The sequence below is a fragment of the Coenobita brevimanus genome, chromosome 23 (assembly GCF_032717465.1).
Source record: "Coenobita brevimanus isolate Jiangsu-jjx chromosome 23, ASM3271746v2, whole genome shotgun sequence".
Lineage (NCBI taxonomy): Eukaryota > Metazoa > Arthropoda > Malacostraca > Decapoda > Coenobitidae > Coenobita > Coenobita brevimanus.
In genome coordinates, this window is record NC_136976.1 from 39,475,857 (window position 1) to 39,486,455 (window position 10,599).

The window sequence follows — 10,599 nt, forward strand, 5'->3', positions numbered from 1 at the left end:
GAGGTGTATGGTATGTAGGAGGACTACTGAGCCTTGGAAGCAGGCTAAGGTGCCTATGCCCAGAGTTGGACAAAAAAAAAAAAAAAAAAAAATGTGACAAGAGTTTGTTTGTTTACACTGTAACTTCAGGGGTATGGATGGGCTGACAATCCCCATTATTACAATTCACAGTGTTTGAGATTCCCTGCCCATAAAGCTAAATTAGTGTGTATGTATATGACCATACATCTGTACAATACACAGCTGCAATACTTGTATATAATTTAGACTAATAATGTGTATTATTCATATAGGCAAGTGTGATGGACTTTGTTCAGACTAGGTGAAACTGATGCACTGAAGCATTTGAGATCAGATACCTTATTAATAAGCTAGTAAGTTTAAGCATGGTGTGCACAGAAAAATACTAAAGTAGAAATATAGTATTATACAGTAAAATAACATGTTTTGCAAAATCATTGTCATATATCAGTACAGTTTAAATATCTGGTATAGAAACAGATGGAGTTCAAAGCAGTCAGATAAATCCCCCATTCCCTCTGAGGTTCAGCCACCTGATAGTCACTCAGATACACAGTAATCCCTCCAAGATCCAATGTAATAGATCCAAAGGCATGTCAGGGACTTCTTGTCCAGGACTTGGGAAAATGCCCCCTGGACAGGTACTTATGGACCCCAACCCAACCTAACTTTGAAAGCCACCTAAATAACCCTACCAGACATGCACAGTACCTATTTAACACCCTGTGCAAACAAAAAGGGGGCAGAAACCATGAAATAAGTGAAAAGGAACCAGAGAATGAGAAATTAGAAGTGAGTATGGAAAATATTTAGCAGTTTACGGGTTACTTACGACATGTCCATGGCCGTCGTGAAGATTAGCCCACCTCCTATATGGCTCTGACATTGGTGAAGGTGCACTTGAAGCATGTACAGTAATCCAGTGTTGCACTGCACTTAATCCTTTGCACTGTGAATTATAATTGTTTAACACTGCATATTCTGTTCTTACTTGTGCCATGCGAGTTGCAACACACCAGTGTTGCACTCTGCACTTAGTCCTTTGCATTCTGAATTCTAATTTCTTAACACTGCACAGCACTATAAATTCCCATGTTGTCTAGTGGCAAGGTATTGCAGTTTATTCATCGTTTATTCACAAAAGCCAGCACATGGGCAGCCATAGCAACAAGCGTGCAGTCATGATGGTAGGTAGGTAGGAACTGGGGAGGATACAGGGGCGCTCTAGCGGACATCAGAGGAACTATGCACCAAAACACAGCTGTTCATCACTGCACGGCAAATTTAAAGTAGGGATGAACACATGTTGGCTTTTTTTTTCTTTTTTTTTTCATTTTTAAATTTTTTGGCCATTTTTGGTGTCCAAAGACTCGAGCCTAAAATGTCCAGGACTTGAGGTATCTGGGACTTAGGTGTCCAGGTCTTAAAGGGATTATTTTATATATTTATATATATATATATATATATATATTCATACAGTATATATATATCTGTATACAGTGGGCATGCCTACTGCACGAGCTCAGAGTGCGCGAATCGCATTGTGCGCGAGTAACCAAAAATCATAACCAAAAACCTTGAATGCACGAGTTTACCTCACAGAATGCAAGGAGTGGCTCAAAAATGCCATTTTCCATTAGTATGCGACCACCACCCCCACACAGTGCGCCAATAGTGACCTAGAGGCTCGTGGGGAAGGTGCTCAAGAGGGGTCTGCAGTAAGATCTCGCCAATAACAAATTTGACAATAACGTTTTCAGCAATAACAGTAAGTTGGAATAGATACCCAGTTTCTATAATAATGACGGTTATTTCGTGAATAGCAAGTTGTTATACTGCCAATATTTCCATAACAAAATGAGGAATGAAACAGACAAGCAAGAAGAGATGAAGGAGATTGCTGAAAATGTGAGCAGTAGTGAGGAGGAGAGGGAGGTCCTCCCCTCACCACCTCCCCTGACTTGCCCGCTGCCGTCCCCTCCTCTTCCACTGCCCCACCTGACTCACCAGCCGCCTCCCCCTCCACCACCACAGCCCCACCTGACTCATCTGCTTCACCTGGCATACCTGCAACCCCCACCATAATGACTGTTACTGCATTTTGAAAGAAATGCAACATTCAACAGGCTGTAAATTTCTTCGTCAAAGCCTGGAATAATACAACATTGGCAACCATTAAACAAGTGTGGTGCAGCTGGGATGGCAGTGGGGGCTCTCTAAGTGTGTTGCCATGCCTCGGAACCCCTGTTAAGTCCATCAGGCTTGTTGTCTACTGTTGTTAAGGTGACTGCTCATATTTTTTAAGGTCTATCTATCTATTGCCAGACGCCTCAATCCCGTTTGGGGTGGCCACTGTAGCACCAGTCGAGCAGGGCAATACTCCCGAGGTGGATGGAAAGCTGATGATAGGGAGTGCTGGAGCTCCCGTTTCATCAGCCCTCAGGACTAGTTCCTGACCATCCCCCTTTGCTGAACTTTTTCAGTGTCTCAGTTACACAGAGAGTAGGCCAGCATGCTCTCCAGTACAAATTTCTCTAACTGTCTACACCAAACTAGATGCACAGTACACACTACACTTCCTATTCAAAATTTAAAAAAAAATGGCGTCTCTTCACCAAGCCTCGGAGTCCCCAGGGGGGGGGGGACCATAAATGCCCCCACCATCCGCCCCTCTCCCGGTGACGACTCGAGGTGCCTGGAACCACTGTCTGACTCTCTTCTTCTTCATTTCTGCAACATTCGTGGCCTTTCCTCTAACTTTCGCTCTGTTGAGCACCACCTCTCCTCCTCTAAACCTCACCTTCTTTTTCTAACGGAGACTCAGCTGTCTGAGGCAACTGACAGCAAACCCTTTTCTGTATCCTCCTACCTTCTCTATACTCATTTCAAAGCCAAAGGTGGCTGTTGTGTATATATACGCAACGACTTATCTTGCTCTCGTGTTCCTGAACTCGATTCTTCTGAATTCTCTACACTCTGGCTTCGGCTTTCCTGTCATTCTCTGACTAAATATATCTGTGCTGTTTACTTATCCCCTAATTTTACTGACTATCAAAAATTCTTCGACTATCTTACTTCTACGATGGAACACATTCTATCCATTTCTCCTTTCTCTGAAATCTCCATTCTAGGAAATTTCAATGTTCACCACCACCTTTGGCTCTCCCCTCCTTTCACGGATCCACCTGGTGAACAACCCTACATATTTTCTATCCTTAATGACCTAGAGCAGCTTGTACAGCACCCTACCCGTATCCCTGACCGCCTTGGAGAGAGCTCCAACATACTTGACCTCTTCCTCACAACTAATCCTTCTGCTTACTCTGTTAATCTTTTCTCTCCGTTGGGCTCCTCCGATCACAACCTTATTAACTTAACCTGTCCTATCACTCCGGTACGGCCTGTGGACCCTCCAGGGAAACGTCGTCTGTGGCATTTTGGAGCCACGGACTGGGAGGCCCTCAGGTAGTACTTCTTTGATTTTCCGTGGAATGATTATTGCTTCCATGGTCGGGAGCCTTCTGAGTGTGCCTTGCGCATTACGGAGGTTATTCTCTCGGGCATGGACGCATACATTCCTTTCTCATATCCTTTGACTAACGCAAGAAAGCCTTGGTTTAATCACGCTTGTTCTAATGCTGTCCGCAACAAGGAGAGGGCCTACAAAAGGTACCGGAGCCAACCCACCCCTGAATCACATCATCTTTACGTTTCTGCCTGGAATCGTGCTAAGTCTGTTCTTCGCTCTACTAAAAATAATTTCATCCATACTAAATGCTCTCAACTCTCCAACTCGAATTCTTCCCGCTCCTTCTGGCACCTTGCCAAAAATCTTCCTAACAACTTTACCTCATTATCCTTCCCTCCTCTTTTCTACTCTGATGGTTCTGTAGCTATTTCTTCTACTGATAAAGCAGATCTCTTCGCACAGACTTTCTCCTCCAATTCCACCTCAGACGATTCCGGTGCTGTTCCTCCATCACTTCCCCCCTCTGACTTCCTCATGGCTGACATTGAAATTTCTTCAGTTGATGTATTTTCTGCCATCACTGGCCTCAGTACTAACAAGGCATATGGGCCTGATGGGGTCCCTCCTGTTGTTCTCAAGAACTGTGCTTCTGTGCTTACACCCTGCCTAGGCAAACTCTTTCGCCTTTGTCTGTCAACTTGTACCTTTCCTTCTTGCTGGAAATTTGCTCTCATTCAGCCAGTCCCAAAGAAGGGTGACCACTCCCAACCCTCCAACTATCGTCCAATTGCTTTAACGTCCTGTATTTCAAAAGTTTTCGAGTCAATTCTCAATAGAAAAATTTTAAGGCATCTTTCCTATCACAACCTTCTTTCCGATTGTCAGTACGGGTTCCGTCAGGGACGCTGCACTGGCGATCTTCTCACCTACCTTTCAGACTCCTGGTCATCCTCCTTTCGGGACTTTGGCGAAAGCTTTGCCATTGCACTTGACATCTCGTAGGCGTTTGATCGAGTCTGGCATAAATCTTTAATTTCCAAACTGCCCTCCTACGGTTTCTATCCTTCTATCTGTGCCTTCATCGCTAGCTTCCTTTCTGGTCGTTCTATAGCCGCTGTTGTAGACGGCCATCGTTCTTCTCCTAGATCTATCAACAGTGGTGTTCCTCAGGGCTCTGTCCTATCACCAACTCTCTTCCTTTTATTCATCAATTATCTTCTAAACTGTACATCCAACCCTATCCACTCATACGCTGATGACTCCACCCTTCACCTTTCCATTCGGTTCCCGCAACGCCCATCTCAACAGTTACTTCAACAAACAAGGGATGAGGCTATGGCACACCTAAAGTCTGACTTGGCTCGTATCTCTGACTGGGGTAAAAATAATCTTGTTGTTTTTAATGCATCTAAGACTCAGTTCTTACACCTATCAACCCGACAAAATCACCCACAGGTATACCCACTAATGTTTAATAATATTCAGCTTAATCCTGCATCATCCTTGAACATGCTTGGGGTTTCATTTACTCGAGACTTATCTTGGAAAGATCATATTACATCTCTTGTAAAATCTGCTTCCAAGAGATTGGGTGTGCTAAGCCGACTCCGCTCTTTCTTTACCCCTGCACAATTGTTGACTCTATACAGGGGTTTTATCTGCCCCTGTGTGGAGTACAACTCTCATGTGTGGGGAGGCTCCCCACATACAGCTCTTCTCAATAGGGTGGAGTCAAAGGCTTTTCGTCTCATTAACTCTCCTCCTCTTACTGACTCCCTTCAACCTCTGTCTCATCGCCGCACTGTTGCATCTTTATTTCTTTTCTATCGCTACTTTAATGGTCACTGCTCCTCTGAACTGTCTGCATGCATTCCTCCACCTCTACGACGGGCGCGTATCACCCGTCTGGCAGCAAACTCTCATCCCTTTTCTGTTCAACTCTCTAATGCAAGAGTTAACCGTTACTCCCAGTCTTTCATTTATGCAACAGGTCAGCTCTGGAACTGTCTCCCTCTGTCTGTATTTCCTGCTGCCTATGATCTCCAGTCTTTCAAACGCAGTGTGCCCAGGCATCTCAAAATGATCGGATCTTGAATTTGGCTCTCTATTGTATTTTGTTTTTCTCTTGGAGGGAACTGTTACTGCGGGCTCATGGCCTTTGGTTCCTTCTTCCTCGCATAAAAAAAAAAATCGCCTCCAAGTCGCCCTGTCCCCCGCCATTTCACTGCCCTGCTCCCAACTCACACCCCCCTCTCTCATATACCTCTCCACCCCATCCCTCCATCTCATCCTCGGCCTCCCCCTCCCTCTTCCCCTCTCCACCTCACTCTCATACACTCTCTTCGTCAGTCTTTCACCCTCCATCCTCTCCACATGGCCAAACCACCTCAGTGTGTTCCTCATAATGCTTCCTATCACATCCACATCCACACCACAACGTTCCTTTATATCCTCATTCGTCAGCCTGTCTCTCCATGTGACTCCACAGGCTCCTCTTAAATAACTCATTTTTAAGGTGACTGCTCATATTATTGTTATTGTAGCTATATCTCTAGTACAATGTCTGAAAAATCTGACCTTTATTGTCTCCAAGGGCCAAAAGATGTCCAGGTATGAGGGGGTACCACCCATGTTATTTTTCCCATAGGATTATGTATTCCCAGTGAGCAATTTCACACTGCATGAGGACCAGGACTGCCCAATCTCTCGCACACTGTGTGAGGATTATATACGGTAAACCCTTCATAAGTTGAACTTTTAGGCAACGGAATCTTCGGTAAGCCGTACTCAGGCCGAACACGCATGTATAGTTATTCGTTGCTAGTATTCGCAGCAGAAGCAGGTGAAGATTCATGACTTCTTTAAGCCTATGCCAAGGCATCGGCCTATCCCTCCTCCTGATTCCAGCAGTTAATTTGCTTCTACAGCTCTTCAGATAGCCAGCACAAGTAGTGTTGGCACAGTCGCCAAATAGTGTCTGTGTGTGTTTATGAAAACTGTCTGTCTATCTATCTATAGCCCGATGCCCTAATCCCACAAAGGATGGCTGCAGACAAAACTCCTCAAGTCGCTCTGTCTCCCACCATTTGACTACCCTCCCCCCAACTCACCCCCCCCCTCCCTCATATACCTCTCAACTCCATCCCTCCACCTCATCCTCGGTCTACCCCTCCCTCTCCCTCCCTCCACCTCACCTACATACACCCTCTTAGTCAGTCTTTCATTCTTCATTCTCTCCACATGTCCAAACCACCTCAGTGTATATCTCCTAATCTTCTCAACCACATCCACATCCACCCCACAACGTTCCTTCACTTCTTCATTCGTCAGCCTGTCCCTCCATGTCACTCCACATGCTTCTCTCCAGTAACTCATTTCCACTGCTCTCACTCTTGACTTGTTCCCCTTTTTCAAGGTCCACGCCTCGCTTCCATATGTCAGGGTAGGGATCACAATACTATCATGCAGTGACTTCTTAACTTCCATACTCACCTCCCTATTTCTTATCACTGCTTTCAGTGAACCAACAACCTTCCTTTCCTGCTGTACCCTTTCACGCACTTCATCCCCCAAAGTTCCATCCTTACTCATCACACTACCCAGGTACTTGAATGCACTCACACTCTCCATATCCTCACCATCCAACCTCACTGTACATTCTGTGACTTCATTTCTCTGAAACACCATAACTTTACTTTTGTTTACATTAACTTTCAGCTTCCTCCTCCTACACACTGTCCCAGATTCATTCACCAAACCTTGCAACTCCCATTCTGCTTCACTCAACAATACCGTATCATCAGCAAACAGCAACACCGGAATCTTCCATATCTCACCCTCATTCATTAGAGCCACCCCCACATCCACTGCCCTACCCTGCACCTCCTTTACAACCCCATCCATGTATACTGTATATTAAACAGCCATGGAGACATCACACAACCCTGTTTCAGTCCCACACTGAGATCAAAGAACTCACTCAGCTCACCATCCACTTGCACCGTAGCCCTAGCTCCTTCATACATACTCTTCACGGCATTCAACAATTTCCCCTCCACTCCATATATTCTTAATACCTTCCACATACCTTGCCTATCTTATTCTGTCATAAGCTTTCTCCAAGTCCATGAAGGCAGCATACGCCTTCTTTCCCTTCTCTAGATACTTCTCCATTAAACATCTTAGAACAAATATCTGATCTACACACCCTTTTCCCTTCCTAAATCCCCCTTGTTCTTCTCCAACTAGCTCCTCTGTCATCTGCCTAACCCTATCAATGAATATTCTACCATATATTTTACCAGTCACACTAAGAAGGCAAATACCCCTATGGTTACCACATACTTTTCTCTCCCCTTTTCCTTTATATAAAGGAACAATTATACCTGATTTCCAGTCCTCTGGAACCCTTCCCTTTTCCCAGGCCAATCTACACGACTTCCATATCCACTCCACAACAAATTCACCCCCATACCTCAGCATTTCACCACACACTCCATCAATTCCTGGGGCCTTTCCCAACTTGATCTTCTTCATTGCTTCCACTACTTCCGTCCTACTGATCTCTTCCTCCCTCCTCTCATATCTTCTTCTCCCAGCCATTCCCCAACCACTTATACTTGCACTGCTGTCAGTCTCTACATTCAACAAATCCTCAAAGTGCTCCTTCCATCTCCTCAATTTCTCTCTCTTCTCCACCAACAATCTATTATTCCTATCTTTCACTCCCCTACTACTTCCCCTTTCACACTGCCTTACTTTCTTTACCTCCTTCCAAAACAATTTCTTTTTCTCCCTCCATTTCACACTCAGATTCCTCCCAAACTCTTCATCCACTTTCTTCTTACGCTCCTTCACCAGTCTCTTCACCTCCCTTCTCCTACTCACATATACCTCTTTCTTCTCTCTCTCATCTTCTCCCCTACCTCTGCTCGCTAACCATTCACTATATGCCTTCTTCTTTTGTTCCACAGCTCGTTTCACCTCATCATTCCACCATGCTGTCCCTTGCACATCCTTGCATCTCCTCCTCACTCCACAAACCACCTCACGCGCTGCACCTATCTCTTCCCTAAATATCTTACATACGTCTTCCATCCCTTCCATCTGCTCTAGCTCATACCTTCCCAATCTTTCTTCTGCTATGGTCTTATACTCTGCCATTTTGTCACTATCTTGCAAATTCTCCACTTTTCTCACAGGAGCTGTTTCCTCCTGTCTTCCCCTTTGTCTCCTCAACCATTTTCTTTGCAGCTTTACCTAGGCCATCACTAAGTGATGGTCCGAGACTCCATTCCCCCACCCTCTCCACACACTTGCATCCAACACTTGTCTTCTCATTTGCTCATCCACACACACGTACAGTAGTCTGTCATTGCCTTTCGTTCAACAAGTTCACCATCCATCCTCCTCATTACTCTCCATGTATACCGGTGGATCATCTTATGTCGAAAGTAGGTGTTGGCTATTGCCAACCCCTACCAGCACAGATGTCCACCAAAGCACTACCATTCCCATCTGCGTCAGCTGGCACTCCCCACTGACCAACCACTTCATCCACTTGTACATTCCCAACTTTGCCATTCATGTCTCCAATCAAAAGCACTCTCTCGCTCCTCTCAGATTTGTCCATACATGCTTCTACTGTCGCCCAAAACTCATCTTGCACTCTTGCCACTCGGTCTTCTGTCGTAGCATACACACATACAATCGCCCATGCTTGTATACCTACTTTCATCCTCACCCATACAATCCTTGCACCCACTGTTCCATACTCTATTATATTCTCCTTCCACTTCTTGATTATCATCAGACATACTCCCTCTCATGCCCTGTCATTTTCATTAACTCCTGCACATATACCTAAACCATATTCCCATTCTCTCACCGTTTCACCATTCCATTAGTTTCAGTCAGTCCACATATATCCACTCTTGCATCCTCAAGCACCTGAACAATCTCTTTCTCTTTCACTTCATCATTCACTCCTCTCACATTCCATGTTCCCACCCTCAGAATGTCCTTTGTCTGTTCCTTAGTCGTCAACGTATGGTCCGTCCTGGTCCGAGGTGCTTTATTCGCTTGTTTAGTTAGTTCTTTTTACTGGATGGGGCACTAACCCACCACCAACCCTTTTAGTCACCTCGTACGACAAGCAGAGATACTGGGGGAGTATTCTTGAAACCCCCCTGCCCCCAGGGGGTAATTTGACTAAATAAAAAAAAAATGTGTGTGTGTGACTTAGTGTTAAGTGATCATGATTAAAGTTCAGTATTATTATTACTGCAAGTGTTTCATTGCAGTCTGTTATAGTGATTAAATTTAAGTTTAATTCTTAATATTCAGTGAAATAAATACTGGGTACTGTTTAGAATGTTTCGTTAAATTATGAACTCCACCACCTCCATCTCCAACACAAGCTGCCAACAGGTCTGTACTGCCTCCAACGAAAGGTAAATTAGGTACACTGAATTGTTTCTTTTTTGTCTTTCTTTATTCATTTATACACTGTATATACTCCTTTACTTTAGTGTTGAAAGGACAAGTAATAAGTATTGTCTTGGCAATTTGGGGGGTAAAAATACATCAACACAAGCTGCCGACGGGTCTGCACTGCCTCTATGAATGATTTTCTATCAATTAAAGGTATATTAAAAGCACTGAATTGTTTTTTTTTATCATAACTTATATATTTATATATGCTCCTTTAATTTAGTGTTGATAGGACAAGTAATAGGTATTGTCTTAGCAACTTTTGGGGGTGAAAATTTGGTAAGATGGAAAATTTGGTCATTCGAACCAGGGTAGAGCCCCATATAGTTTGACTTGTGAAGGGTTTACCGTATATATATATATATATATACACAGAGTATACACGAGGTCTGTTCAGAAGGTATCTGTCCGTAGTCTTTAAAAAAGTCAGTTCTGTAGCTAACCTTTTGAGTTAGAACACTAATCCCCCTCACAGTAGGCCCCTTCTGACCTGACACATGTATCCCAGCGTCCTTCCACTGCCTGAAACATTTTTCAGAGTTGATGTTCGGTATCTCCTGAAGGTGCTTCATCGCATCCGTCATTATCTCTTCTCTTGTCTCAAATCGGGAACCCTT

At 44.4% G+C, this 10,599-nt stretch overlaps 1 protein-coding gene across 1 annotated transcript in view; it reads left to right on the forward strand.

Moving 5' to 3' along the window:
- Nucleotides 1–10,599, forward strand: part of LOC145392951 (pyruvate dehydrogenase phosphatase regulatory subunit, mitochondrial-like) — an 865,738-nt gene that overhangs the window by 519,553 nt on the left and 335,586 nt on the right. The window lies entirely within an intron of this gene.